The following is a 26,848-nucleotide window of genomic DNA, read 5'->3' as shown; positions in this document are numbered from 1 at the left end:
CATAAGACCTGAAGTTTGTAGGCAACCTCTCCTCACAAATGTGACATCCCAGTTCCTCATAGCCTCTAATGCACTGGTGTATACAACAGCCTGCTGATGGAGAAGTGCAATCAGCAAGACCCAGAAAAAGTGAATATCAGGCTTTAAAAAGTATTAATAGAGATGCTTTTTCTCCTCTAATTAGATACCTTTTTGTGCTTAACTTCTCTAAGAATGATAAGGCCAGGTTAAATCTCAGGAGATGTAGAAACTTTTCTTTTTTGTCCAGCAAGTCAAAGGGGTTGAAAGAGGCAATGAGAGGGCCAAGACTAACTCTCTCATTTCCTTGGATATCCCCTCGTCCTTTTCCTTCAGAGGAATTTCACATCTTTTGCAGAATCCCCAGGTGCCCCCAGTGCTGTTAACCCCTTTGCTGGCTCCACGCAGAGCTCACTGCGTTACTTGCAGGTCACTGGATTCTCCACATCCCAACCGGCACGTGCAAAGGAAGAGCTTGTGGCAGCAAATATGGACAAGGTCATATGCCTGACGACTTTGATTTCAGCAAGCCAGGGGTGACTGCCTCCTTCAGTAATACAGCTTGAGACTCATTTTAAGGCCATTCAGACACAGGGAAATTTAAAATTCCCCAGGAAATCCAAAGCCTGTAGGAATATATTCAAGTCTCTCAATAAACAAGTAGGAAAGACTGTTTTTCCCCTACAAGACCACTTTAATTTAATCTGAGAAAGAGACCTGAATATTTGAAACACACACAAAATACCGAAAGGAAAACTCAACACACAATTTACATTTTTTTTCCTCCTCTGAAACTAATTTTTTTATTAGCTTAAAAAATTACCTCATTAATTGGCTGCAAGGAGGAATACCATTCACAAGACCTTTAGTTACTAGGGGTAGGGGAAAAAAAAAAGAAAGAAAAAACAATATGTATTGAGAGCTTGAACACTGTTTTGCATCACAACAGGCTTGGGGGTGGGAGGGTACATTACCTTTCACCATTTCTGTCCCCCCACAGTAAAACTACCCTTCCCCAACCTGCTTCATCAGCTCAGAAAGAGTTCCCGTTTCTAAGGGATTTTGACCTCACTCCCTTTGCTTCCTCACCAGCATCACAGTAAGTGTGATAGGACCTTAAGGACAAAGAGAGGAAAATAAATAAATAAAAGCAGGCAAGAACAATAGCAGAGCAGCCGGTGTTAATGTCACCGCATAAAGTGTCTCTCAGTATTTCCATTAGAAACTCCTATTTTCAAAGGTTTATAACTTGGCCATAAAAATTCACTCTGAGCAGCAGCTGGAAACTTGGCAAACAAAATCTCACTCAGCTTCGATTGATTTTTCTTTTTCTTTCTTTCCCTCTGTTCCCCATCCACCTTCATCCTCTATCCTTCCCCCCCACCCCTCCTTCTTTTCTCCTCCTACTAAACAGTAAGTTTGGGTTGGTTTAACCAAAGGAGTGCAAGAAGAGGCATCCTGCCACACATTGTCAGATGCACTAACACTGCTCACATTTTGCCTTTTCTTGTTCCTAGTGCTTTGTTTATAGGGCCTGCAATCTTTTGGGGCTTTTGATTTGCTTCCAGATATTTTGAATAACTTATTCTCCAAAATTTTCCGTACAGAGTTTTACTTTGGGCTGACTGCAAGTATCATGTGTCAATATACCAAAACCCCACAACTTCTTAGAAGAGAAATAATTCATTAAAAAGAGAGAAACGTTCATCATGAAAGTGCATGTTGCAGTCAGTCCCTTGCAGCATGTGAAGCCCAGTCAGAAATTTCAGGATAGCTCAGTTAGAAATAGGAAATGCTGCATCTCCTGGTCTGTGCTGGTTTTGACCCACAAAATCCCTTCTCCTGTCATATGAAGGGCTCATCTACATGGGATGTTTAAGTGAATATGACAGCAGCCATCTTGGCTGACACTTGAGACTAAACTGAAGACTCTAAGCATAACGCTGCGCAACTTGAATTAAATTGCCAAGGCGGATGGACCAGGCACGGAGAGGGGACGCATAACATATGTTGAACAGTGGGAAGGCAGCTCTGTAGGTTTAAGGAGTGACTTGAATTAAATGCGGTTTGCCCTGGTACAAGTCACTCCACCAACAGCAGCTCTGAGTATTCACAAATAAAGACAGGGAGAGGAAGGAAGGAAGGAAGGAAAACAGGTGCATCAGTATCATTGGAAAGAAAACCCGCTGAAGGTAGGTTTTAAGGTTATGCCAAGCAAACAAGCACTGTGAAAGCGGAGCAAGGAGACTGAAAAGCAAGGCACAAAAGTTCAGGTTGAGAAACATCCCAGTGTTTGAGATGCTTCTCTGAACTGCCTGAGTCAGCAAAAAGGAGATGATGACGGGGAGGCAGTGGCTTCTATCATGAAATTTTCCATCCCAGCTTGCACTGGCAAGAGCATAAACCCATACACAATATAAAAACAAAAGAGAGATTAAAGAGGAGGAAAAAACCACAAAATATTTACAGTCTGAATTTTGGGTCATCACATATCCGTGTGTGTGAGGGATTATATTCGTGCCTGCACACTGGGTGTTGAATCCCACTGAGGGTTTTTTTTTTCCACCACGTGTCACAATATAACTCAAGCTGGACAAAATGAGGTGACAGGACCAAAATAGCCATGGTGTGTATTATGGATCATCTGAAATATTGAGTACACTCTTTCTATTTTTGCATTAATCTAAGCAAAATAAACAATTATATTAGAAGAGCATAAGGAAATTACATCAGTACAGAAGCAACCTCTTTAAATCATGATCTCATTTTTCAGACTCTGCACACAGAATTATCTTTAGAGTGAGACGTCTCCCTCTGCTTTCTCTTTTGCACATACTAAACTGCCTAAGAAGAAATTTAGGGCAATGTCTCTCTCTTCCTCCAAGTATTTTATATTTCTGCATCAGTTAAACATGAGAAGTGAGTTTAGATGCACACAATTCAAAACTGAATCCGAGCTCTGTCAAAATTAATATTCAGGTTTTTTAATCTAAATTCCATACAATCATGTTTTGTCAATGACCTAAGATGTAAGCCTACTTGCTCAGTGGCTTAGGGTTTATCCATTAGAACATACGAGCTCGTCTAACTCAAACTCGTATGTCTCAATTACCCCACACACAACTAAGATAACAATACTTATCTATCCTTTGGAAGAATTACTGCAAAAATTGGTACTTTAAAGAAAATAAAAGTCAGCATCAAATTAAACAAGAAGACAAATTTAGTTAAAAATCATATGATTACATTTCTATCAGAGTACGTAAGCTCAGCAAATGCTTGTTTTCCCCTATTAGAGTAGCGGTGTCCCTTAGCAGTGAAAGAAAGGGCAAGCAAATAAAATGTCAGGAGAGAATTGGGGCTGCAAGGAAGCTCACAGAGAAAAGAAGGAACACAGTAACTAGGAGAAGGACTTAGGGAAACAGTTACACCATCCCATGGAGTAAGAGATCAAGTGGAAAGGAGAGGAACCAGGAGAGACTTTGTTTTTGATGTTTTTAATTGATGCAATGCATGGCTGATGCCTGAAGATTTGCTACCAGTTTTGTTATTCTAATTAGCGAAGTGTACAGACAGGCAAACCAACATCAAAACCCTGATCCATCGCAGCAGACCTCAGGCAGCTTCAGCGGCAACTGAGGAGATGCATAAAGCACCGTGACACCAAACACCTACACACTGAAAAAAGAGATTTATGAGCTAGCGTTCAAGACTGGCAGGGAGACTGTCCCTTATTGTGGGACAGAGGCACCTTTAGTGAGCTATAGCTGCAGCAGCAGAAGTAAGGCTGAGCATCAAAACCGCAGACACAGGGCTACTAGCTTAAGCCTCCATTTGAGGGGGGGCAGGGGTGTTTGCTTTTTTTTTTTTTTTTTGTCAGAGGTTCATGAATATGTTTGATATGTAGATGTAGATTTATATCAGTTAAGATAGGCTAAGTAAAGTTACCGGACAAGAGAGGCTAAGGAGGTGTATGGTTAGGGATTAAAGTGCGATAATAAATGATAATATGCTTTCATAATTAAAGTAAATCTTATGTTAAAAAGGACTGGAGTCTGTTTGACTGGTAGATAGGTTTTTGGGTCTATTTACAGTCCAAAGGCACATTTAAACTGCTGAATCTCCCAGTCCCAAGTAGATCCCTGGACTGTGTGATGAGCGTGTTTTTCATTTTCTTACCAACTCCTCCTTATTCAGGGCACATCCCAGTTTCTGAAGGAATGAGTTTTTTCTTTGTGATTGCTATCCAGAAGTTAAGCTTGGAAAATGTGACCTAGTTCTGTAAATATTTAACCTCCCTATCCCTTGCACATCCCATCCTCACCTGCCTCCGACTCCCCACACAAACTGCCAGCGAAACACCTTCTTGATGGCGTCATCTCTCGTGGGGTAGGAGAAGGGCAGCACAAAACCAAAAATTGCACACAAAAAGTAGCTGTGTTGATGTTTTCCTCTGAGGGTATTCACTTTACAGTTCACAAAATGGCTACCCAGCTATAAAAACATCAGTGAGGGATTTAAGTGCGTCATATATATATATATATCAAGACAAAATAAACTTGGATATAACTGGGTATATCACAGTCCCAAGTAAATGTCTCGAGGCATCACAGCTATGTAGGAAGCTAATCTTGGTATCATATCATCCCAATTACTATTTTATTATTTCTTCCACTTCCATTCAGAGATGGATTTTCCAGTCTGATAAAGCATATGCCAATTTGAAATTAGGAATTGGGGCTATTCACATATAAGAGCAGGACTTGAAAATTATTCTTTGATATCTTGAGTTTGGAATTATTTCAACAAAAATGAACACAGTTTTCATAATCAGTTTTTTCGTTTTGGTGTTTTTTGGGTTTTTTTGGGGGGGAGTGGCGGGAGTATGTCTTGATCATTCACAGAACTCCTTAAAACACAAACAAAATAAATCCCCCCAACAGTGAGCTCCATCCTCCACAAAGATTTCCTACTCCCTGTCACCCCAATCTTCCCACAATTCTGCCTTTTTTTTTAAATGACTCCACGAAATTCCACACTATTCCCAAATTTACTTTGTAGCTTTAGCAAGACTCCTATCAGTGCTCCGTGTAGGATACCTGCACCCAGGATGTGTGCACTATTGTATACCAGCCTGAACACGTACCAAGTTACCTATGCATGTGGGTGTATGCACATGTATACACACATACGCAACACATTCTCAGTGGTTTATTAAGCACCTTTTAATCAAAGTCCCTAACTTATTCTATGCAGTCTTATGATCACCTCAAAATACCTTCCTATAGAAAGAATGGGATTGCCTGACATGATTGCTTACAGTGGAAACAGGAAACCTACGACCAAAGAGACCAGTAGAGAGTGCAGGATTGAAATAATGAATTTCAGGCAAAGTGATGCTTTTCAGCAGTCAGGCAGTCAGAAACAGAGCTGCAGAGAGTTATCTGACCTCTGAGAACCATGCCTTAGACATGGGACCTTATGGACATAATCACATACTGCTGGTTTCTTTGCCTGCAGCCTCCATCTACCCTGTCCCCCAGGCAAAAAGCGTTCGGAGACATAACCCCATTCACTTACTCAGGGGAAATTTTGCATTCCCAAAAATGCAGATGACAATGAGATTCCTTCCCAAAACAGAAAGTTCACAGAGTCCCCTGGCACCTATAATTTTACACACACAAAGGGAAAGAGCAGTAGAACACAGCTGTATTCACCAGCACAGATTATTTTAATTTCAAATAAAAAACCCAAAGGCCAGCCAAACACTCTCTGGACATCCACATTTGTATGGTTTATGGCAGGTGCAAACCTAGAGGCCATTAAAAAAAAAGTCTAGCTTTTAGAAGACATGTCCACAGCTTAGTGTCTTTTGAATAACATAGTAGCCTGCATTATGCTACATTTACTTTGTGAATCGTCTTTCCCAAGAATAGCTCTTCATTTTTTCCTCCTCACCTTTCTTCTTTGTCCACGAATAGGAGGCGTAAGCCCTTGAACATTGGTTCCCACCAAAACTAGTGTCATCTGTGGCACTTTATATAGATAAGAAATAAGAACAATATTAATTATGAATTTTTCTGTTTCACTGCCTTACTACAGGCTCCATAAAGAGTTAAACTCTTTTGCTAGAAATTATGTGTAGCTAAACTTGTGTGGGAGTCTAGTATATTCACAGCCTTAGACAAGTTACGTGTGGTATCTCAAAAAACCCCACGTTCTTTAAGAGTCAACCTTGCAGCAAACATGTTTACTTTCAGCACAACCAACTAAACCAAAGCATTGTTTATTAAGTGATAATTCTGTAACCCATATGGACACAATGGAAGGTCTTCACACGACCCAAGTAGATCCAATGCAACTTCTTGCATAGGCAGAGAAAACCAGTTAGCTCAAAAGAGTGATTTCAAAGCTGACAATTAACATATCTGCTCTAAATAGCTCTTGAAAGGGTCCTCTCCCTGTTGACTACCAAGGGACATTAACCTCAGATGGGCACCTATATTTGAGTGGTCTGAGTATCCATTTACCCACCTCCCATTCCCTTTCCAGTGAGCTGACTATCTGCAGCAATTTATGAGTGCTTCTGTCCATTGCACCGAGTAACATGGTTCTTTACAAGGCAGAGCAGCACTGACTTTACTCCAAGATGCAGAAGGTCCACATCCAGCCTGAAGACGTGACACTCCAAGAATCACTGAATCACCACACTACACACTTACTATTCTGAGTCCAGGAACAACGCGTGTGTGAGGATGGCTGTGTGTGCAGGATGACAGGAAGAGTTACCTAAAGGTGAAGTGACTTATTTCAGAACTTGACGCATTTTCAAGAGATGTTTAACACTAGGAAACAGCTCCTATTTCCTCCTTAATAAAAAGGAAAATTACAGCCTCTAACAGTAACCCGAAAAGATGTTGGAAACTCTAACCCTGGAGCAGGGATTCCTTTTCTGGCTATGGATGTTTTTTTCCACACTTCACTAGAATGGGTGGTTGTGAAAGGAAAGTCAGTAGAGAAGCTCCGGTGCTTCAGCATCCTTCAGAACAGCAAGGGCTTTGCAAATTTCCATATCCAACTCAATCAATATGGGCGTACGTGGGGCAGCAATTTAGGTGTGGGTTTATGTACGGCTAGATAGATGCAGATATCCTCACAGTACGCTTGCATATAGATATATATTTATCTATGTATGTATATATAAAATCTTCAAGACAGATAAAATGCACACAGCTGTTAGCAGCTGAAGTGGGCCTTAATTACACTCAGGTTGTCATGGTAACATCTGAGAAGCTTTGCCTTCCTCGATGGGAACGTTTGCCCTCTTGGAGTTTCAGCGTACCAAGAGAGAGGTTCTAAGGAAAATTAGAATAAATCATACAACTTTGCCTGGCCTTTGTGTCTTCCTGACAAGGCAAAAGGGCTGGGAAATGGTATTGCTCCACAAGCCTTACACATCAGAACAAGGCAAGAGTAAAATGGTACAGGAATTTAAAGGATGTTGGCACTTAAAATACTTTGTTTTGCTGAGAACTAGCATCCAGCCTAAGATCTCAAAGCATTATCATCATTATTTTTTAACATATATAAGGCATCATTAATATCAATAAGTCTGGTACATGAAATAATCAGTGGTAGCTTCTGAGCTTTTTTTGCTATTATTCAGGTAAGAAGACTGATGGGAGAAGGATGTTACCTGTTTCACCCATCATCTTGTATCAAACCAGTGACACAGCCAGGAAGGGAACCTAGATCTGTTCTAACGATAGTCCATACTCTCTGCTTAAGGGCAGCTGGTTTAATATGCATTCATTGATGTCTCACAGCATTTCTGAATAAATTCTGCCTTTCGGTGGAATAACATTAGAAAACATTCAAAACTAGAAAAAAAACAGTAATGGATCTGATTCAGGAAAAAACAAGAATTCATAGGGACTGTTTATTTCAGTAGTAGTTTGCTGAAAAAATACTAACTAGTAAGAACAAAACTCTTTGGAGCAGAGACCTGGAAAGGAAGTGGCAAAGCAAAACTCTTGCCTTTCCCTCTGTCAAAATAAAATAATTCTTTGTTTTCCCTTCAATGCTTTGCAAAATTAATTATTCCTATGAATAAGATGTTAAAAAAGCTTCCCCCCTCCTTCCTTCCCATGTCTTAAAAATGGAAAAAACAACTCAAACGGGATAAAATACCATATATCTAAAGCACCACACATCAAGACTGCTTTAATTTATCTGGCTCACACGCATATTTTCCTGAATAGTTGGCAAAAAAGCAGCACCATGGTGTGCCGCTTCAGTGGTAAGCATCCAGCTGGTGAGAGTGGTTTCAACACATTCAGGAAGCACAGAGTAGGAGTCAATGATCTGAACTTTGACTTCTAAAGATAAGGTGACTTCAGGTTTGAGTTAGTCAACCTAGACTTCTTTTATAGGTAATGCAGACCAACAGGCACGGGAGAATGTGTCTCTGAAGGTGCCTGTCCCTTTCCTGGCTATAGAATGGGCCCAAGACAGCTTGCACAGGCATGGACAGTTGACTTTCAGACATTGGGGATTGGTCAAGATGAATATCCTCCAACAGCTCTATGAAAGCGAAAACATACAACAAGTGAGTGTGTCAGTGGCAGGTCTGCTTAAATCATGCAGGTGTGGCTCAACAGCCTTACTTTGCTCTTGCACAAAAGGATCTTAGCAATGCAGAATTCATGTGTTTGTACAGCAGGCCTCCAAACACTACTCTAATACATCTAAGAAAGAAGAACTGAAAGTCCTAATGAAAGCAAATTTGCATACAAATGAAAGTTATTTTTGTATGTTATTCCCCCACCTCCAGTTTCATTCTCGTCTCAGAACCTCAAGGATGCATAAGACACAAGGAATTACTGCTGGACAGAAACCTTGTTTCCATTTCCCACAAAGAGAAGAAAGAGCAAAATTTCTCACAAAACATACTTGGCTATTTCTATGCATTGAAGAGTTTAAGTAAAAGGGGGACAAAAAGACTTATCTTTTTTTGTAACTTAAAAGAGGGAAAGAATAGTGTTCCAAAGTGGAAAATCGAAATGCTTCATTTCAGAAAACCGAAGCAGAAATGAGAAAAGGGATAATCCCTCTGGGCCTCCCCCAGAATTTCAGAGGGCACAATGCTCTAAAAGGTTTTATTGCAAGACAACATTTTTACATTAAAACCTCTCTTTAAAACCAAAAAATATTTTGAGAAAAAAAAATATTATTCTCTTTTACTGAGCACTGAATGTGTGTTATTTTGTCTCTGAAGGCTTCTCACATATTAACTAAGAGCTTTTGCATCATTCTTTCCTAGGAACCTATGTTTCTAACTTCCACTCCTCTCTCTCCTCCCCCCCGCCTTAATTTTATTATTATTTTTTTCTTTGATTTCATAAGCTCTCAGCTTTTTAATATGAGAGCCTTTTATTTCTATAAAACTGCAGCTGCTTTCATTTAGTTTTATGGATTTAATGTATTTAGAGGTTCCAAGAGAAGCTTGGAGCTCGCAGTATTATCCAGACGTTTGCTGCTTAGTGCCTTTTCTAATGACAAGACTTATCTGATTCAGAACATTTCATATCTGTAGAAAAATTAATTCTCTCTCCCTTTGTCTTTAGGCCTCAAGATTTAATTTGTTCAGGGGATTCTTTCAAGCGCTTTTTTTTTTTCCTTTGCAGATACCCTGATGACTTACTTCCAATGCTGAAGTTGTTCTTGCTGGCATTTGAGTCTGAACCATTTGCAACTTGGTACTTATGTGCCTTCCCATCACCATGGCATTTGAGCTTCTTTCAGTATTTAATGTATTTTGTCCTTCTGCTCTGTGTTGTAGAGGTTGCTATTCTCACCATTTTACATACACGGAAATGAAGCAAAGAGGGAACTAGAGCTCATATCTACAATTGATCCATATCGATTTCAATATGAGCTATGCATCTAAAATACTCTCCTGAATGTAACCTTAAGTGATTTACTCAAGGTCGAACAGAAAGTTTGCTGAAGGAGTGGAAGTGAACTTGGACATGGTGTTTAAGGTCACTGTCCTTTCTACCAAAATACTTCGCAATCTATGGTATGATGTCCCTGGAGGCGTTACTTACGGCAAGCAAAAGACACACGTCCATAAGTGAAAATTGGTCAATGAATGGTTGAAACTTTTTTGGACATCAACCTCAATACTGAGAAGCAGAGTAAGACAAGTTGTGTAATTTAAGACAGCTCCAGAGATGAAACTAGATGAGCTAAAATGTGCTGTGCTGGTTGCAGGTGGACAGCACATGAAGCAGCCTATCAACATTCACAAGAAGGCAGGTTCTTTTCATGGGTTTAATCATTAGACAAGTATATTCATTTAAGACTACTTCATCCTCTCATCAGAGTAACCCAAGGACAGCAGCGGGATGCTAAGGCATGGACCAAGACTCTGCAATTACTGAAACACCGATTTAGTTATCCCTTGCTATTACTCTGTCACCTCTGTAGCACAGGAGAAAACTGCAGCTGTTCAGAAGCACAGTTATTATCCATATCTATTTTCCCTATTTCATCTCTCTACTTTTTGTCCTCTGCAATAACTCCTGAGGACCTTTAGAAGGCCTCATACTAGCCTTCCTCTTCACCCCATCTATTAACCTGATCAGCAATGAAAAAGTTCATTGCAATATTCATCCATCATTTTTAGGCTTTATGGTTAATATCCTTTAATACATTTATGGGGAATTCATGCCTTGCAGAAGCACCATTTCTAATCACTTAGGACAGTTCACTGTCTTTCTTGGTTAAACTCTTCCTGCATTTTTCTTGCAATATTAAGAACTAGACTGGAGATAGTGGAGATTCCTTATGAACAGTTTTCAGATATTTATTTCGCCCACCTTGTTAAAAAAAAAAAATAAAATAACCACACATATATTTAAACCTTATTGGTTTTGCAATCTAAGCTTGAAAATGTGTATATTAAAAATTGACAATAAAAGCAGTTGTAATTAGATCTGAATTTAAATTTCTGAAGTTGTGAAATGTTTGCAAAAACAATATTGAGGAAAAAAGAAACCAACCCTAGGATCAGACAACAAACTTTCTCCAAAATCATAAAAACTTTTCTGTCTGTCTTTCAAGCAAGCTACCTGTGTCTCCTCCTTTTCAGAAAAACTGAAACCATACCAAGATTTGAATTTCGGGGTTGCTGGGACAGGGACTGGGTCTAGAGGTCAGAAGATATAAAACAACAGAAACTGTAAAATAAATTTCTGTGCCTCCCCCCCCCAAGTCTTCTGGAAAGCTAAACTTTAAAATACTATTAACAGAAGTCTGACTGAAAAGGAAATATATTCTCACGTTCTTGTTTCCATTTGTTTAAAGATCTGGGGGTAAAAGAACCAAAGACCCTATATGTCAAAAACCTATCATCTCTACCCCTTTAAAAGCTCATGTTTATGAGGCATTGCAATAAAACCAAGAGGAATAGATTTGATACCTTGCTGAAGAACAAAACCACAAAAAATACCTTCAGGTATACATACCATAAGGAAGCTAAAGGGCACCCCTCAAACCCTATTATATGCATTCCCATGCACCTAGTTTCAAGACTTTTGATGGAAAAACTCATAAAAAGGTTGCACGGTATCAGATGATAGAGGCAGGCCAGTTATAAGTGCGTGTGCCACCATCCCTGAAACAGGAGAAAGGACAAGGGATAGGTATGAGGCTGGCTCTGTATTTCCCATCTGAGTCCCACAAGACTATTAAATATGTGTGTTAAATGCCTCACTGACCACTGAAGAAAGATCGTGCTAGGTGCTGCACAGAGGCAGACAGCATCTTTAAGAGCTTACAACCCAAAGAGGTAAGACAACAAAAGGAGGTGACAGCAAGCAGCTTTTCAAGGACCACAGCCAAAAAGTCAAGCAAAAGATGAAGAGGAAGCACAAGCCAACTTTTCAGCCCAAGGGAGTCCTTGGGTAAGGTGTAGAGAGAGACGGTGCCTCTCTAGCTGCTAACTCTACACGTGGGCACCTTCCCTGTGCACACAGGTTTGGGAAGAACCTGCAGAGGGAAGTGCTGCCCCAGGTACTCTGGAGATATGAACAGCAGAGGACTGTTCTCCAGCTTCAGGATGAGACACACAGGCAACCTCCCTGGAAACCCACCCAACTCACACAACTGTCGCTCTTTGGGCCAATGCTTTGCAGTTCCCTCTTGCAGGGTCGAGAGGACGGGGAGTTTTGTCACATAGGGAGGAGGTGATAGAGCTGGGATGGGCAGCCACAGCGGTGGGTATTCCTGCACATTGCAGCTCCCCAGGCTCCTCTGCAAACACATTCTCCCTTGTTTAACTCCCTAACAGAGCTGCACACGGAGCTGAACTCAGTACGCTCCATTTCATATCCCTTCCCTTATAAACCTTTATTAAGGTTTTATGTTATACAACTATCACCGATACAAAACTATTGCATTTAGGCTTCCAGGCGACCGAGTGCATTAAAACTCCTTGCGTGGAATGGCAGGAACCAATTCCTCATTTTTACTGGCTGGGAACTGAACCTTAATAGGCCACAGAGCACAAAACTCATAAACCACTGGAGTAAGGGGAGGAGGAGAGAGAGGGAGTAAGGAGGGAGGAGGGGGAGAAGTTTGTTGCTGAGGTTATGAAATTATACCAGAAGAAAACAAAATATGTGAAGCAGGGTGCGGTGAGGAATTCTCTCCACGCATGGCTGAGTTAACCTTGCTATCGATGCCCAGCAGCTGGAGGGGAAACAAATAAAGCTGGACCATGCTCTTAACAAAAGAAAGTCTCGCTCCTTGACACTGGAATAGCAGCAACCTTCATCTCCAGCCTCGCGCTCCTTGGGAGAGGCTGGGGATTGCTGGCTCAGGCATGAATTGCCTTTGCCTAGCAACCGGCACAAAGTCCGTCTGTCAGCTTGGCCTACAGTCCCTTCATCCCGCCTTCCCCGCTTCTCCACATGCGGTGCATGGTCTCCAAGCTCGTTTGTCAGACTTACCTCCCTCCACTTCTAAGCCCATCTAAGGAATGTGCTGCTCCCGTACCGACTGCAGGTAGTGTGATGGTTTGCACCTTGGGGTAGTTCATCCCGTCCCCCTTCATTTTATTCTGCTTTTGCAGCCCCTCATCGGGAAGCTCTTGGAGGAGGAACCACCTACTTTGGGAAGATATTTAACCTAACAGATGCACCCAGGAGGCAGTGCCAAACGCTCCTGCAAGAACACACATCTCTTTCTGCCTGGCTGTGATGTTAAAATGTCCATTTCTGCTGATGGAAACACATTCTGGGTGCAAGGATGTCTTTAAAGCAGGATGTGGGACAAAGCAAAAAAAAAAAAGACAGTTGGAAGCTAATTTCTAAGGATTGTGCTCCCTGGTATGTATCAGGTGCTGTAAATGCAGAAACAATTCTGCAGATTAGAGAGGAAAAGTCAAATCTACAACTACAACGCTTCCCAGTTAAATTAAATTCTGCAGCTGTTTATTCTGATGCTGAAAGTTACTGCTGGGATCCCACCATGCTGTGTCACTCTGACCTGAACCACAATGGGCCGGGGGTGATACTGCTTCCTAGAATAGCAAGAAGTCATTTCACCCCCTCATCCAAGAAAGGAACTTATTAGGAAATTAAGCAAGCTGAAATGCACAAGACAAGCCCAGTAAACGCAGTTGTGCTCCAGTCAGCATCAGAAGGGCTGGCTGCTTTCCAAAAGTCGAAGCAAGTTAGTCCCTGCATCAGGGTTGCTTCAAATCAGAATGGAAGATAATCGCCCATTTCAGGCACCAGAGGGATATTTACTTAGTGTGTTCTGACTTTGAAAATGGAAAATTATGAGATGTATGGCAGCAGTTACCTTCCAGAGCTTAAAGTTATCATAATGCCATTCTTCTAATTACATATCAGACTCTTAAGCGCAAGGGCCAAAAGGAGCCAGATTCCAGTAGTAAGCACAGCCTGTATCAGGTAAGCTTTCCTTGGGAGCTACCTGGTATCCCATCCCAGCCCACCATCAGGAATCCTCTCCCCTCACCATCAGACTCCTCTTTCAAAGTATAAAGTGTTCTTTCATGTTTTAAAATGTACAGGAAATAATTTTCATTACAAAATCTTTGTGGACAGAGGGAGAACATCTGAAACCAAGGAGAGATTTTTGCGGTTCCCCACCCAAAGGTCTTTTAATTTGAAAATAAAATGCCTTTTTGTTCTGGGAGGAAAATTTGAGCAATACAGGGAGCCTGCTGCACAGGTCAGCACTTGGGATGTACCAGGCCTTGGGAAATTACACCCACAATCCAGTCTGGTGGCCACCCTAAACACAGTGCTACGAGCTGCTGAATTCAGCCATGCTAACCCTAGACCAGCATTGGCAAGAGGGAGACAGTCAGTTGTTCTCACCCTGCTGGGTTGCTAGGGCAGCACCAAATTTTCTCATCAAAAAGCTTTTCTCTATAAAAAGGTAGAAGACGCAATGTTTTTTTTAACATTTTTAATGATACCAAATTCAATTGAAATGAGCTACTTTGTCATCATGGGTCATTATCGATTGCAAGATGAACATTCTCAGCAAAACTGGGATGAGCAAGAGTAAATCTTACATAAAAAGCACGGTTCTATTGATCACAGCAGCCGCCACTGGCTCTCCACTGAAGCAACAACAAGCTACTTTAATAAAAATGTAATCCTGCGGTAGAGAGGAACCCATCTGCCTTCCAATCCACTCTGCATCACACTCTTCCAAACACTCTTGAGAGAGAAAGCAGACCAGTCCATCCCCCTGATAAAACACTATTACTATGCAGTGACACCATCGCATTTGATTTAAGTACATCTGGCATTTTCAGGTGTAACGCCTGAAGCAATAATACTAAAAAACCAGAACAACCCTAGTTACGCCCTCTGGGAGTTGCATGTGTGTGAACTAAGTAACTTATAGATTTCCTATTTCCATAGCATCAAGCCCTTTACATTCTGTAATGTATTTATCCTCCTACTATCCAGGGGAAGGAGAGGTCAGTGCTGCTTCTCTTGCTTTCCCAACGCTTACTTAGATCTTCATTTTCTACTGCATGGGAGTTGGGGACCTGAATCTCGGTGCGGGCTTGTGGCTAAGAGGCTTGGTCGTGGTCATGCTGGAAGACATTGCTGTGGCTGAGTGCTGGCTTTGACGCCAGTCACAGGTCAGACTCCAGGCTCTGCTGAAAGCCCTTTGGTCAAACTGAGCGTGATAGTTACAGCAGGTGTCTCTGGGGTTGCATTGGGACGTCTATGTCCATTTCTACTGCTAGGAAATGACATCCAGCTCTCCTCAGACACTGCTGTACGCATTTCCCTTACCACCGCCCACACTGCCACATCAGCACGCACTTTACAGGTAAACTTTCCCCTAATGGGGAAAAGGAGGCCCAGAGGCCCCTGCTCTCATGCTGAGGCCCTTGCCCTGTCATTCTCCTCGTCTTCCAATGTTTAGGCTTAGACCTAGGAGCCTCTGCCTCCGAAAGGTGCCTGGGGAGGAACCTTGGTGACACCCTACCATTCCCCATCCTCCTCGCACTCTCTGCAGCCCTGCCTTTACGTTCACTGGGCCCATATCAAAGCAAGGAACAGGACAGCAGGCACACATATGGATTCAAGCTTGCTTTTCTGAACAGCACGGGGCGGTTCGGATTCAGTAAGCATAAGAGGTTCGGGAAATGACCAGAGTTGCATGGAGACGAAGAGCCAGGTTTTGATCCCACACAGAGCAAATGGGCAGGGAGACACATGGACCGATGGGAGCCCATAGGGATACGCAATTGTGCAAGGAGATAGGTGGAGAGAGGGAACCATCTGCCCTGCAATCGCAACTTAAGAACAAGTTGGGTTCTTGTGGTGTAACCCAAGAACAATTCCTGCCAAACGGGTGGAGCCGCCGCTCCATGGGAAAAGGGATGAGGAGACGGAGCAGAAGCAGGTGGGGGGATTCAGTTCCCTCTGTCACAAGCTGGACCCTCGCACAACAAAGGACACGCGTAGCTCCTGTGTGACCACGTGATGCTGGGGACTACAGGGCCTCAGCTCAGCAAGCTGAGGAGTTAATAGAAGCAAAACAAATCCCCCTTATTTGCCTCAGGGTCAAGGGTCAGTGTAAGTAAATCATTAATTAACACACTGGCACCTCAGTGCTATTGACAGGGTTTTGTGTACACAGTGGGACTGTGGCACCCCCTGCAATTAAGCAGGCAATGAAGTTTCCTCCTCCTGCTGCCTCCCGCTCGGCTCGAGCAGGCTCACTTACTCCCTTGTCCTCATCAGAGGCTCCTCTCTGTTCTTCCTCTCAGCATGGGGTACCAGCCACCCCCGTGCTCACGCTTCTCACCCGCCCAGCAGAGCTATCTTCAGGAACCAAGCCTCCTCATTTTGTTGCTTTCCAACTTCATGCAGCACCTGCTCCTTTGCAAAAACTCACTGGCTATGCATCCATCAACATGTGCATTTATTTTGCCTCCCTGCTCAGGTAAAGCTGCACCTACAGCCTCTAAAGAGCTCACAGGTGTTTGGTGGTAACTCGTCAGACTTAAGACACTACAGTGCCTCAGAGGGAAAAAAATATTCTTCACCTCTCCGCCCTTAGATTTTAATACAAATCAGGGATCCTAATATCTTACTAATGGCACCTGGATTTCTTTTTTTTCCTCCTAATCAAAACAGGTATGTTGACAGCCTGATTTCTATGCCAGCTGGGAAATTGCCATATAAAGAGCAGTCATTTCAGAGACTCCACAGTCACAGATCCTCTTAACAATCAGGCCTACAGTGTCAGAGAAGCTTCTAAGAAATTTGTTTTACACTCTTCTTTGCACAAGAGTCTGCTTTCTTTTGGTTACTTTGGGTTTCAGAAAGGACTTGGCCTGCTGTCTGAATGTCTGACGTTGGTAAAAAAGACCAACTGCCTCAGAGCTACATCACGCTGAGATCAACGCTGGTTTCGAAGCTGAACTTCGAGTCCCAGGGAACTTTAGCTGAAAACCCAAGATCAGGGTTTGTCATTCCCAATCCCAGAATTAAACGACCCATCGGTGTTACATGATGGGACAGCCCACAGTCTGCCAGTTCCCAAACTACAAATCAGAGACTGCCCTGTCAAAATCCCAATGTGTATTTGTGCGGCTAGTGCCTGAAAACAATTACAGATGCTCTGATCTACTTGAACACTTTTGAAATAAAAGCATCTGGACAGCCACCTTCCTCTACTTGTGAAGCATTGTATTAGTTCAATGTCGTCTTAAAATCTTTGACATACTTTTAATGTAAGATAGGAATGACATCATAAACATGTTCTTAACACAGTAGGACCTCTGACAATCCCCTCCTCCCCAACACCTACAAATTGCTGTCATATTAATACGATTTCCACAACTGTTTGCCCCCCCTCCCTTCTTTTTTTTTTTAATTTAGGAAATTCAGGTAAGTGCCTGGCCATTTCTTCATTATACCATTGAGAAATTGCTACTTTGGGGAAACAGTACAGTGAAGGTCCTCTGGTACAAAGCTGATTAGCTTTCCACAGCACTTTCTAGAGGGAGAACAAAAGTACAGTCTGTGCAAAGTCCCTTTTCTCCCTGCCAGTTGCAGGCACCGGAAGGTCTGATGAAAACTGAGAGAGAGAAGAATACAGCTGAGTGTTTCCAGAAGCTGTGTAAGGGCTTTGCTCAGATTTTGAGGCACCTTAGCTATGACAGACTAGTACGTCCTCCAGAATTTAGGTAACTCACAAGTCTGCCTCATTTCAAAGTTTAAATGCCAAGATATCAGTAATTTTAAAGGTGCCTCCAATGCGTTAGAGACAACTGAAATTTCAAGTATGCTGATGGGACCAGCCTGTCCCAACCTGTGGCTCCCTGTGGCTCCCTGCCCCTCCCTTACACCCAGGTACTCTCTTCTTGCACTTGCACATTGTTAATAGAAATGGTAATCTTCACTTGTATACTCTATCTGCACAAAGAGAGCATCTACACCCTGGCAAAATTTCTTTATGCAGCACGCTTGTGGCTCATGCATCCTGATATTTCTGGTCACCAGGACAGAGGTTGTGGGAGTCAACACTTTTCTCCTTTCAGAATATTCCACTGGTGTTTGCTGCCTTTGTCTTTCAGCATCCAGTTCACGGCCCTTGCACTAGTTACATGAAAATGCCACCCTGTACCGTTCCCGAATCCAATGGATGTTAAAAGCAGAAAGCTGCTAGCAGCCAAATTAACAGCACATAATTAGTCTCATGCATAAAACTCTTAAAAAAGTACAGGGCACTTGGTGTCAAGATTAGACAATTAACTTCGTCAAAGCACAGGAGAATGCACTGAAACGCTTACATTTGCAACGTAGTATTAAGTCTGCAATTCTCACCAGGACTTGTGTGAGTAAATACTCTAGGTCAAAGCTTTGACAGCCTTATTTAGATTTTGCTCACTTAGAGTGTGCTCTGCTCAAGTAAAGACCACATATAATCCAAAGAAAGACTTCAGAATTTGGCTCTGTGTTTTGACAGCCTATAAAAGACCGGCTAGAGCATAAGCAGGATCAGCAAAAGTAAGCCCTTCCATACACAACTCTAACTGAAACCAGTGCTGTTTTACATGCTAACCAAAACATGACTGTTCACTGCAGCATATTCTGCAGTGCCCTAGCCATCCAAGCTTTAAAAACATCCTAAACTGGGGAAAAACTTCTGCCAGTTCCCTTTACGGTGAGATGTGGCATCAATAGAGTGATCCATCAGCAATTTATATCTATGATCAAACGGGCTCTTTCCCTGGGGAGTGGCAGACCCCGGGAGATTAGCACCTGTCTCTCTTCTGTTTATCACTGGGAGGTGCTTAAGTGAAGCAAGATATCGGCTCTTCTAAAGTGCACAAAGCTCCCAAAAGATAAGATGGATGTGCTGGGCCACTGAGCTAAGGCTCGCTCAGGAAACAGAGCAAATGACTCCATCTGTTTAGCAAAGGTGGCTTTGTGGTCTCAGGAACTCATTAATATGGTGAGTATTAAGAGTCAGTGTACAGTTATTAGGAGAAAGTCTTCTGCAGCACAAATAAAAGAAATTTACTGGCCCTGCGAAATCTGGGGACCTGGGTGACTCTACAATGTCAGGAGCAGACAGGCACAAGCTAGCTCTGTTCAAGCTAATCCCAGAGCTGAAAGATGAAGGGATCCCAGGGCAGAGGTGTGGATGTGAGCCCGCTCTGATCTGGAGGCAGTCTGGCCACATCCATGCAGCACCTGAGCTAACAAGCCCCGCTTCTCCTCAGGTAGCACTCCATGCAGCTTAACTCCATCAGCTAGATAGCTGGATCTCTGTATCATATTCTATTTTGCAACCACCTGGTGTAAACACCAGATAGTAAACCAGCTTTTTAAAGTAGAACGTCTAGGTTAACTGTTGTAGGGGTCTCTTCAGCATTGAAGAACTCAGGTGTGCAGAAGGCAAGAAAAGAAAGTGAGAACTTAGCCACTAGGCTTGCAGTTTCATTAGACCATGTAAAAGCTAGAAGAGGATATTGTCATCACAATGTGAGTAAGGAATGGAGGAGAAAAAATAACCCCCTTCTTTCAATTTTGCTTAAATGTTATCTAGACATCTGCAGGAGCACATGTTTTTTTTCTTCAAATTATTAGGCATATAGCAACAGAACAGCACAAAGGTTGCACTCATTCAACCGGAAGCAGAAGTTTAGTACTGTGGTGCTGCTTCTTGCACTACTGAAGTCTCCAAGTTTTCACAATTCAAAGGCTTTGCAAAAATATTAACTCACAAACACTAAAAAACTTGCCTGACACAAGAACGGAAATGTCTGTCAAAAGCTCTGACCCAACATGCTGGTGTCTAACATCTTTGCAAAATATGGATAATCCTATAACATAGTAAAAGTAGATGTCATTTGGCCTTCTCAGTTTAAGGAAAAAATAGTTCCTTGTGAATTTGTTTAATGTAAATAAACCCTCTATTTATCTTTGTCTTTAATAAATTCATACTTTATTAGAAAATCCTTTATACAAGAAGACCCACTGAGCTATATCATCTCATTTTAAGAGATTTCCTGTTGGTGGAATACAAAGCAGCCACCTGCAATCGTCTAGTGCTCGAAAGGATTTAAATAAACACACACAGATAATTAGATCAGTTAACCTTGCAAATTAAAACAAGCACATTGCATTATCTCCAGTTTATCCTAAAAAAAAATATGAAGTTGCTTCAGATAAATAGTTTAATAAAGACAGTGAAGAGCAGCATAATGCTAAATCTTCTAAGCATGGGGGCTAATAAGATGAAAACCCACTTTCTGACTAGCTTCATATTGGAGAATCAGTTACCAGTTTGCACAGGACCAGGGGATCAGATTTAATTCACAAGCCACACTGGCAGAACAGTTTCACCTAACATCACTCGGGCAGCCTAAACCATTGGTCTTGGGTCACTCTCTATTCAATGGAAAAGAATAGGTGGGATGACTGGTCACATTCAACTGCTGCTCTCCAATGGCTGTAGAAGAAACCCAAACATTTAATCTTCATAAAGCTGAAGTTAGGGCAGACGAATCATACTCACGGTCACAAAATGCCACTTTATGACTCGGGCATCCACTTCCTTTTTGTAAAGAATTGCAGTTGGGGTAAACTTTCTTACACAACCAGAAAGCTAGGCACGGGTCATTAGTTACTCTACAGAGAAAAAAGTCTAGATTGAGAGTTACTCTAGCAGCTGGGTGACACCAGTTGTCCGTTAGCATCAGTGTGCCAGCTTGGGTCATGGTAGGTCACCTACACGCGGAGAACTTTTCCTTGTGGTCATCAGCTTAGATGTGCAGCACACAAGCTGCACCAACAATTGCCTACCAGTGTCAGTCTGCTAGAGATCATCTGTGTGACCACCCATGACCAGGGCTGGCCAGAAAAACACCACTCCATTTAACAAACATTTCAAGGCTTGGAAGTGTATTTCTCTCCTCTGAAGAGACTGACTTTTTAAGAGAAGAAATATCCCTGCATATTATCTAGTGCTTAGATGTGATTTTAGAGGAGAGTTTCCTACCAGTTTCAGAGCAGGTTTACTTTTTGGTTTTTAATCCCAGATGTCATCGAAACAGGATAAACGGACCATCTTGGTCAAAATACTGTCCTGGATCTGAGACATCATCACAATAAGAAATATGCTGAAAGCAATATTGTTTCAGAAAGCATTTCAGTTCTTTCCAGGAGAAGAAAAAGTTTTGTTTTCTTATTTTTCCCTCGTCGCTGCTCATTAAGATTTGGCAGCACCTTATGTTTTAAACAGGAAAGGACATAGTCACACCTTTAGCAGTGAACTGGACTGTACTACAGATCCTGCACACAGGTAGTTCCTACAATCACATGTCATAGGCCACCTGCTGCTCACTGCTAGAAGGCAATAGGGAGTTGGTGCTGTAGCCAGGAGCTGCCATTACTCTGGCAGTTCTGTCACTGCTGCTGATGGCACCTGTTTTCATGACCAAAACTGCTAACTGCTCGAAAATGTTTTGTGAAAAACTACTCTAAATGACAGATTTAAGGCTTTTCTGGTTTTGGTTTTGGTTTTGTTGTTATTTATTTGTTTGAGTGTGTATATATACATATATATGAATGAATCCCTATATAGTTGAAGTGAATGCCATTTGAACACCAAGGACAGAACAGGTCTCTTGGCTACAACAGCAGCAACTTTTTTGCCCTTATAATGACCCCAAAACAAGCTTGTAAGATTCGGAAACAAGATGATCCTATACTGAGGCTAGTTAGGAGATAGACAGAGAAATAAGCTGGTGCCCCAAATAAAATAAATAAAGACGTTTAGAGTGAGCACTTGTTGCTATATCACCTAATCTGACTTACTGTGTCACATGTTTGTAAAGATATTACAAGCTCTAGCAGAAATTGTTACCTGCATAAGTAGACTTCACAGAAGTAGACTGAAAACTGAATGGATCACAGGGGATGAACTGATTTTTTTGGTCAGGTTGCATTTAGGTTGCACACCAAGCATATGCCATAATCTCAGTTTGATCTTCAGGCTCATTTCTGTACACATAATGAAATTCCTAAGTCAAGGCTTGATTACCCACTGCCCTTGGTTACCAAATTGTTCTGGTTAGTCTAGCAAACAAGCCCAAATTTGCGTTTGCTGCTCTGCAGATAAATCCCCTGGGCTGGCACAGGAGAAGGTCATGGCATTGGGAGTGCATCCCTTAATGTCACGGGCTGTACTATGCAGCCCGGTAAATAAACAGGGGGCTTAATTACCAAGGCTATCCCTTCTGCACCTCTTACTGGAACTTGAACATTAAGAGGAAAAAAACAAAACAAAGTGAAAAACAACAAAACACAACACCAAGATTAAAAAAAGCTACAACGTAATCTGGCTGCTACAGTGCTAAGGAACAGATCTTTCCTCCTCTGTTTTACACCCCCCACTTTCTGCTGCAGATCCAACACACTCGAGTTTCATTTCAGAAAGTGAAGCTGCTAAGCAGCTACCAAATGACCTTTGCCTCTCAGATGAGTATTTATGGCAGGCAACACATACATCAACAACAACAAAAAGTTTCCCCAGTAACAAAAATGTTTCTGCCAGCAATGTATCTTTTACAAGCTTGCAAGATGTACCGAGAGTCTAATAATCAGATTAAAATCACATCAAACTATGTTGGGAAGTCAAGGTGAAGGCCTTTGGATTGTTCTCATGAATAGCCCTATCCAGACCTACCAGGGGATGATAAATTCAGGTTTTTGCTTGGTTGGTGTTTTTCAAATTTATTTTAAGGGCTTACAGTTTTTAAAAGCCAAGAGGTGGGAAAACATTTGGTTTTTTAGCAATTCTTGCCAGCATCTGACAATGCTGAAATGGTTAAGAAAAAACCCATGCTTTCTCCTGTGCAGGGGGGCAGCAGACCTCGTAATAAATACTTAATCTTTCTATGCCACTTTACAAAAGAGTTAAAGAGCTTTGTTTTCCTTTTACAGGCGGAAGCCCAAGCTTCAGAGAGGCAAACTGATTTGCCCAATATCATTCATATTTCTAATAGTTCACCTAGGAACAAACTTGAGACCTCAAGTCCCAGGATAGGGTTGTATTTCCGCCCAGGATCACTGGGAAACAAATTAGCAGATGAGTTTACTGCTTCTATTTAATGCAGAACAGTAATGGTCAGAGCTTTAAGTTGCTAAGCACAAGGAGAAATGCTGAAGTCCCAGTGCTTTATTCCATCTCCCATGGAGTGCTTGCCTGAAAGTCTGGCTTGAATCTTTCATTTCCAGATAGCTTACAGCATGCTCCTTGCTTTCCCCTCCCTGCAGAAGGCCACCTGGGAAATACAGACAAGCACTGACAAAAGAAACACTGTCATCTGTCAAGGTGAATTATTAGGAGTTCAAAGTGTTAATACCTGCTCTGCAGATGTTAAGAATAGTAAAAGCCTACCCAGATGTCTGTGGTACCTGAGGTGAGCAGCATCGAGCCAGCCTAGCTACAGGTGAGCATCTAAACTGCAAAGCCCTACCCAGCTTACGGCAGCAATGCCATAGTCACCTGTGCATCTCTCTACAGTACAGGGAGGCGGTAGTCTTGCTTTCAGGCTCAGATTAATCAGGTTTGTACAGATCAGCAATTCAAACAGTGTCAACCATCCAGCTGATTGTGCACAAAGACAGTTTGGGAACATTCAGGTGAGACTGCAAAACCAATGTACAATAATCTCGTTCACCCTTTCCACTCAAGTCCAACAGAGGACAACTGCCCATAGCTTGTAGGATCACGCATCAGGGCTCTCTACGTTATAAAAGAGTCAGTGAACCATGGGAAAAAGCCGATGCTGAATACACCCAGGGAACAGTAGGATGGCCTTGGGTGTCTAGAAGGATGCCTATAATTTACTTTGTGATCTCTCTGGCCTTTGACAGCCAAACCAGCTAGCCTAGAGTTAAAGCACTAAATCCCAGGGAGAGAGGTTTTGAGAGAGGGAAGGGTAATAGCTGGATAAAGAGGCTGGGATCAGTGAGCTCACACAAAAACACTGCAATGCCAGAATATCACACCCACTTTAGCTTAATCTAAAAGTCAAATCACATGACTGCATTTTCCAGTTTAACTTGCATGTCTGCCACCACCAAGCCAGCTTCTGAGAACTGTATTCACCTAGTCACTGCACAACTCCCACCAGCTTCCAGTATAAGAAAAACAGCTTCCTTGGAAAAAAAAGAGCTCTATCGTTAGCGAGACTTGGAGAAAGCTCACTAAACCCTGTTCCACTTCTTCCCACACATACTGAGAATGGACACTATGGATAGTTCACACAAAAAGAGGGTTTTATCATGCCATTTTTTTAGATCTACTTCCAGGGAATCCAGATGATGTTTTTTCACTCATTCCAATGAGAGTGGAACAAAACAGATATTGAACATTTATTTAAGAAAAATCTACCCACCTATTGCCAGAAAATCCAATCTTCTTCATTCCTACCCCCATTACAAACTTGGGTTCTCTGCACAGAAGTGAGTTATTTGTAATTGACTAATCTGCAGATAGATATCAAAACCAGCAACAAACAAAGCCTGAAGAGCCTCCTCATTGTCTTCCCTCTGGAAAAGTAAAATTGTGCTTTTATTCCAACTTCAGAAAGTCTCTAGTTTTTCTGCACAACTACTTAATCCCATTGACTCCTGAGATGACATCAAACAGACACCAGTGGGACTTCACCACCCACATGGAGAGGCAACCTCTCCTAGACACGAGTGTTGGTTGCGGAGGCATCAGTGAGTCAGCAGTGAGCAGATATACTACGTGTACACACAGGCCATATGCTACTGGATGTATCATCTTTCTGTAGTAGATCTCATAGGCTCCAACATGTTCATGGAGCTCCCCACCTATCCCAGAGAGAAGTGGTCCCTGACATCATTACAGCTGTACCCAAGGCTGGCTTCACTACCAGACCAAGCAGAATTATCTCAGCCTTGAATCACCTGAAGCCTGCGTCGAAAGCCCAGGGACCAGTGCCAACTGTTATGAAATGGTTCATCCAGCCCAGCATCCTGAGCTTCAGCAAGGAAATTGGCAGCTAGCAAGAAAGATGCCTCAGCAACCTCAGTTGTGCAGAGCAGTTTTAGGCCTTACCAGTGGAAAGATTTGCCTGTGGTGATGAATAAGCGCATGGTGGAAAGTTGTCAGTGCTTCCTGTGCCAGCCCTTTGAGGACTATGCTGAGCTGGTCCCGACTGTCTGGGTCATAATCTAGAGAGCTTAATATAACAGGATTTTACCAATCTCTTCCCATTAGAGTCCTCCCCTTCCCCACTGAAAGATGTTTCAGCACTTCTTGATGTATTCTGGTTTAGTGAGGATCCTCCTTTTCTTTTAAATAACTTTTAAATAATTCTTAAATTTATTTTTCATAAATTTAAATCTTCATCAGAATTACAAGCAGTATTTTCATTTAAATGAAGCTGTTTTCATTACATGAAATTGCTTCAGTACACTTTTGAAGGAGGTTTCTATAATGCTCATTTTCACAGAGAATCTGAAAAACTATGAATGCATTCCTTTCAAAAAAGTCAAATTTTAACTTAATGTAACCATACAAGCTTTCATATTTCCCATGAAACTGTTTTCCTAGATTTTCTGTTGACTGTATTTCTTTGAGGATAGGCAAGGAGGTGAGGCTGTGATCCAAAGGTGGACAGTCACGCAAAGAATGGATTTCAAAATTTGTTAAAATTCAGATAAACTTATTGGAGTTCACATCAAAATCCTCTATGCCTCCCAAGTCTTACACAGATTTCCTCATATTAAAGTGCGTATGTATACACTACTATTTGTTTTGTGTAACCATTTCATGCCTTGTGGAAGTTTGGACTTTCAGTCAAGAATGTGAATTCATAATTATTTTAACAATTTTTATCCTGTGCTGCTGCGCATCTGAGTTACCACATCAGCTATCTGTAAGAACCAGTGGGGAGTTTTCTCGTGAAAGAAACTTAGAGCCCTGTGTAGTTTACTTTGCGAGGCCCATGAAGAAAGAATTTGAAGGAATTAACTGTGGGAGAGAAAGGCATGCTGCCCTCTCGTTTCAAGTATGTGCTGATTAGAAAACTTTGTCTCCTGAATGTCTCATCCAAACCAACAAACAAAACAACTCTTCAGAGGGGGACTAGCTCCTCCTCACTTCAGACAAGATAGAAAATACATTTTATGCAGCGGGGAAATTAATGGTTATTTACCCTGCATGCACTCTAGAAAAGAAGCCATTGAGGCAAGCCAGCAAGTGTATCCCGTAACGAGTAATCACAGACTGAAATGGATTCATGTCTGTTACTTCCTGGCAAATAGTTTTTCAGAGCATATCATCTGCATTTTTTCCTGTCTTCTGAGGACCTGTGTGCCAACTACTTGTACCCTAAGACAAGTGGATGCTCAAAATTAGAGAAGAAATACCAGCTAGGAATGAAACTAAAACTCTTCTGGCAAATAAACAGACCCTGATGAAGTGGGCATCAAGGGAGGATTTCTAATTTTCTTCTTGAAAGCAATGTTTCATCTGTATGCCACTTATAAATGAGTTCTTTCCATCGCTATGTATCAGGATGAACCAGAACAGTACCAAACCCAGTAACACTACGAGTAAACAGTAACGTCCCTGAACTTGATTATTAAAAAGAGCTTTTTATTGACTGATTTTTAATAATAGAATGCAAATTATGAGGTATGAGGATTATTTGTTCAGAAATATTAATCAGCAATTATTTTCCCTAGCAAAAATATGGATTTTT

The 26,848-nt window shown here is 41.9% G+C and overlaps 1 protein-coding gene across 47 annotated transcripts in view; it reads right to left on the bottom strand.

Annotated features, from left to right (window-relative positions):
* CELF4 (CUGBP Elav-like family member 4) overlaps positions 1–26,848 on the bottom strand; it is a 691,717-nt gene that overhangs the window by 557,239 nt on the left and 107,630 nt on the right. The window lies entirely within an intron of this gene.

Source organism: Mycteria americana, chromosome Z, assembly GCF_035582795.1.
Source record: "Mycteria americana isolate JAX WOST 10 ecotype Jacksonville Zoo and Gardens chromosome Z, USCA_MyAme_1.0, whole genome shotgun sequence".
Classification (NCBI taxonomy): Eukaryota; Metazoa; Chordata; class Aves; order Ciconiiformes; family Ciconiidae; genus Mycteria; species Mycteria americana.
The sequence above is the reverse complement of the archived record's forward strand: the minus strand, read 5'-3'. Positions and strand labels throughout refer to the sequence as shown.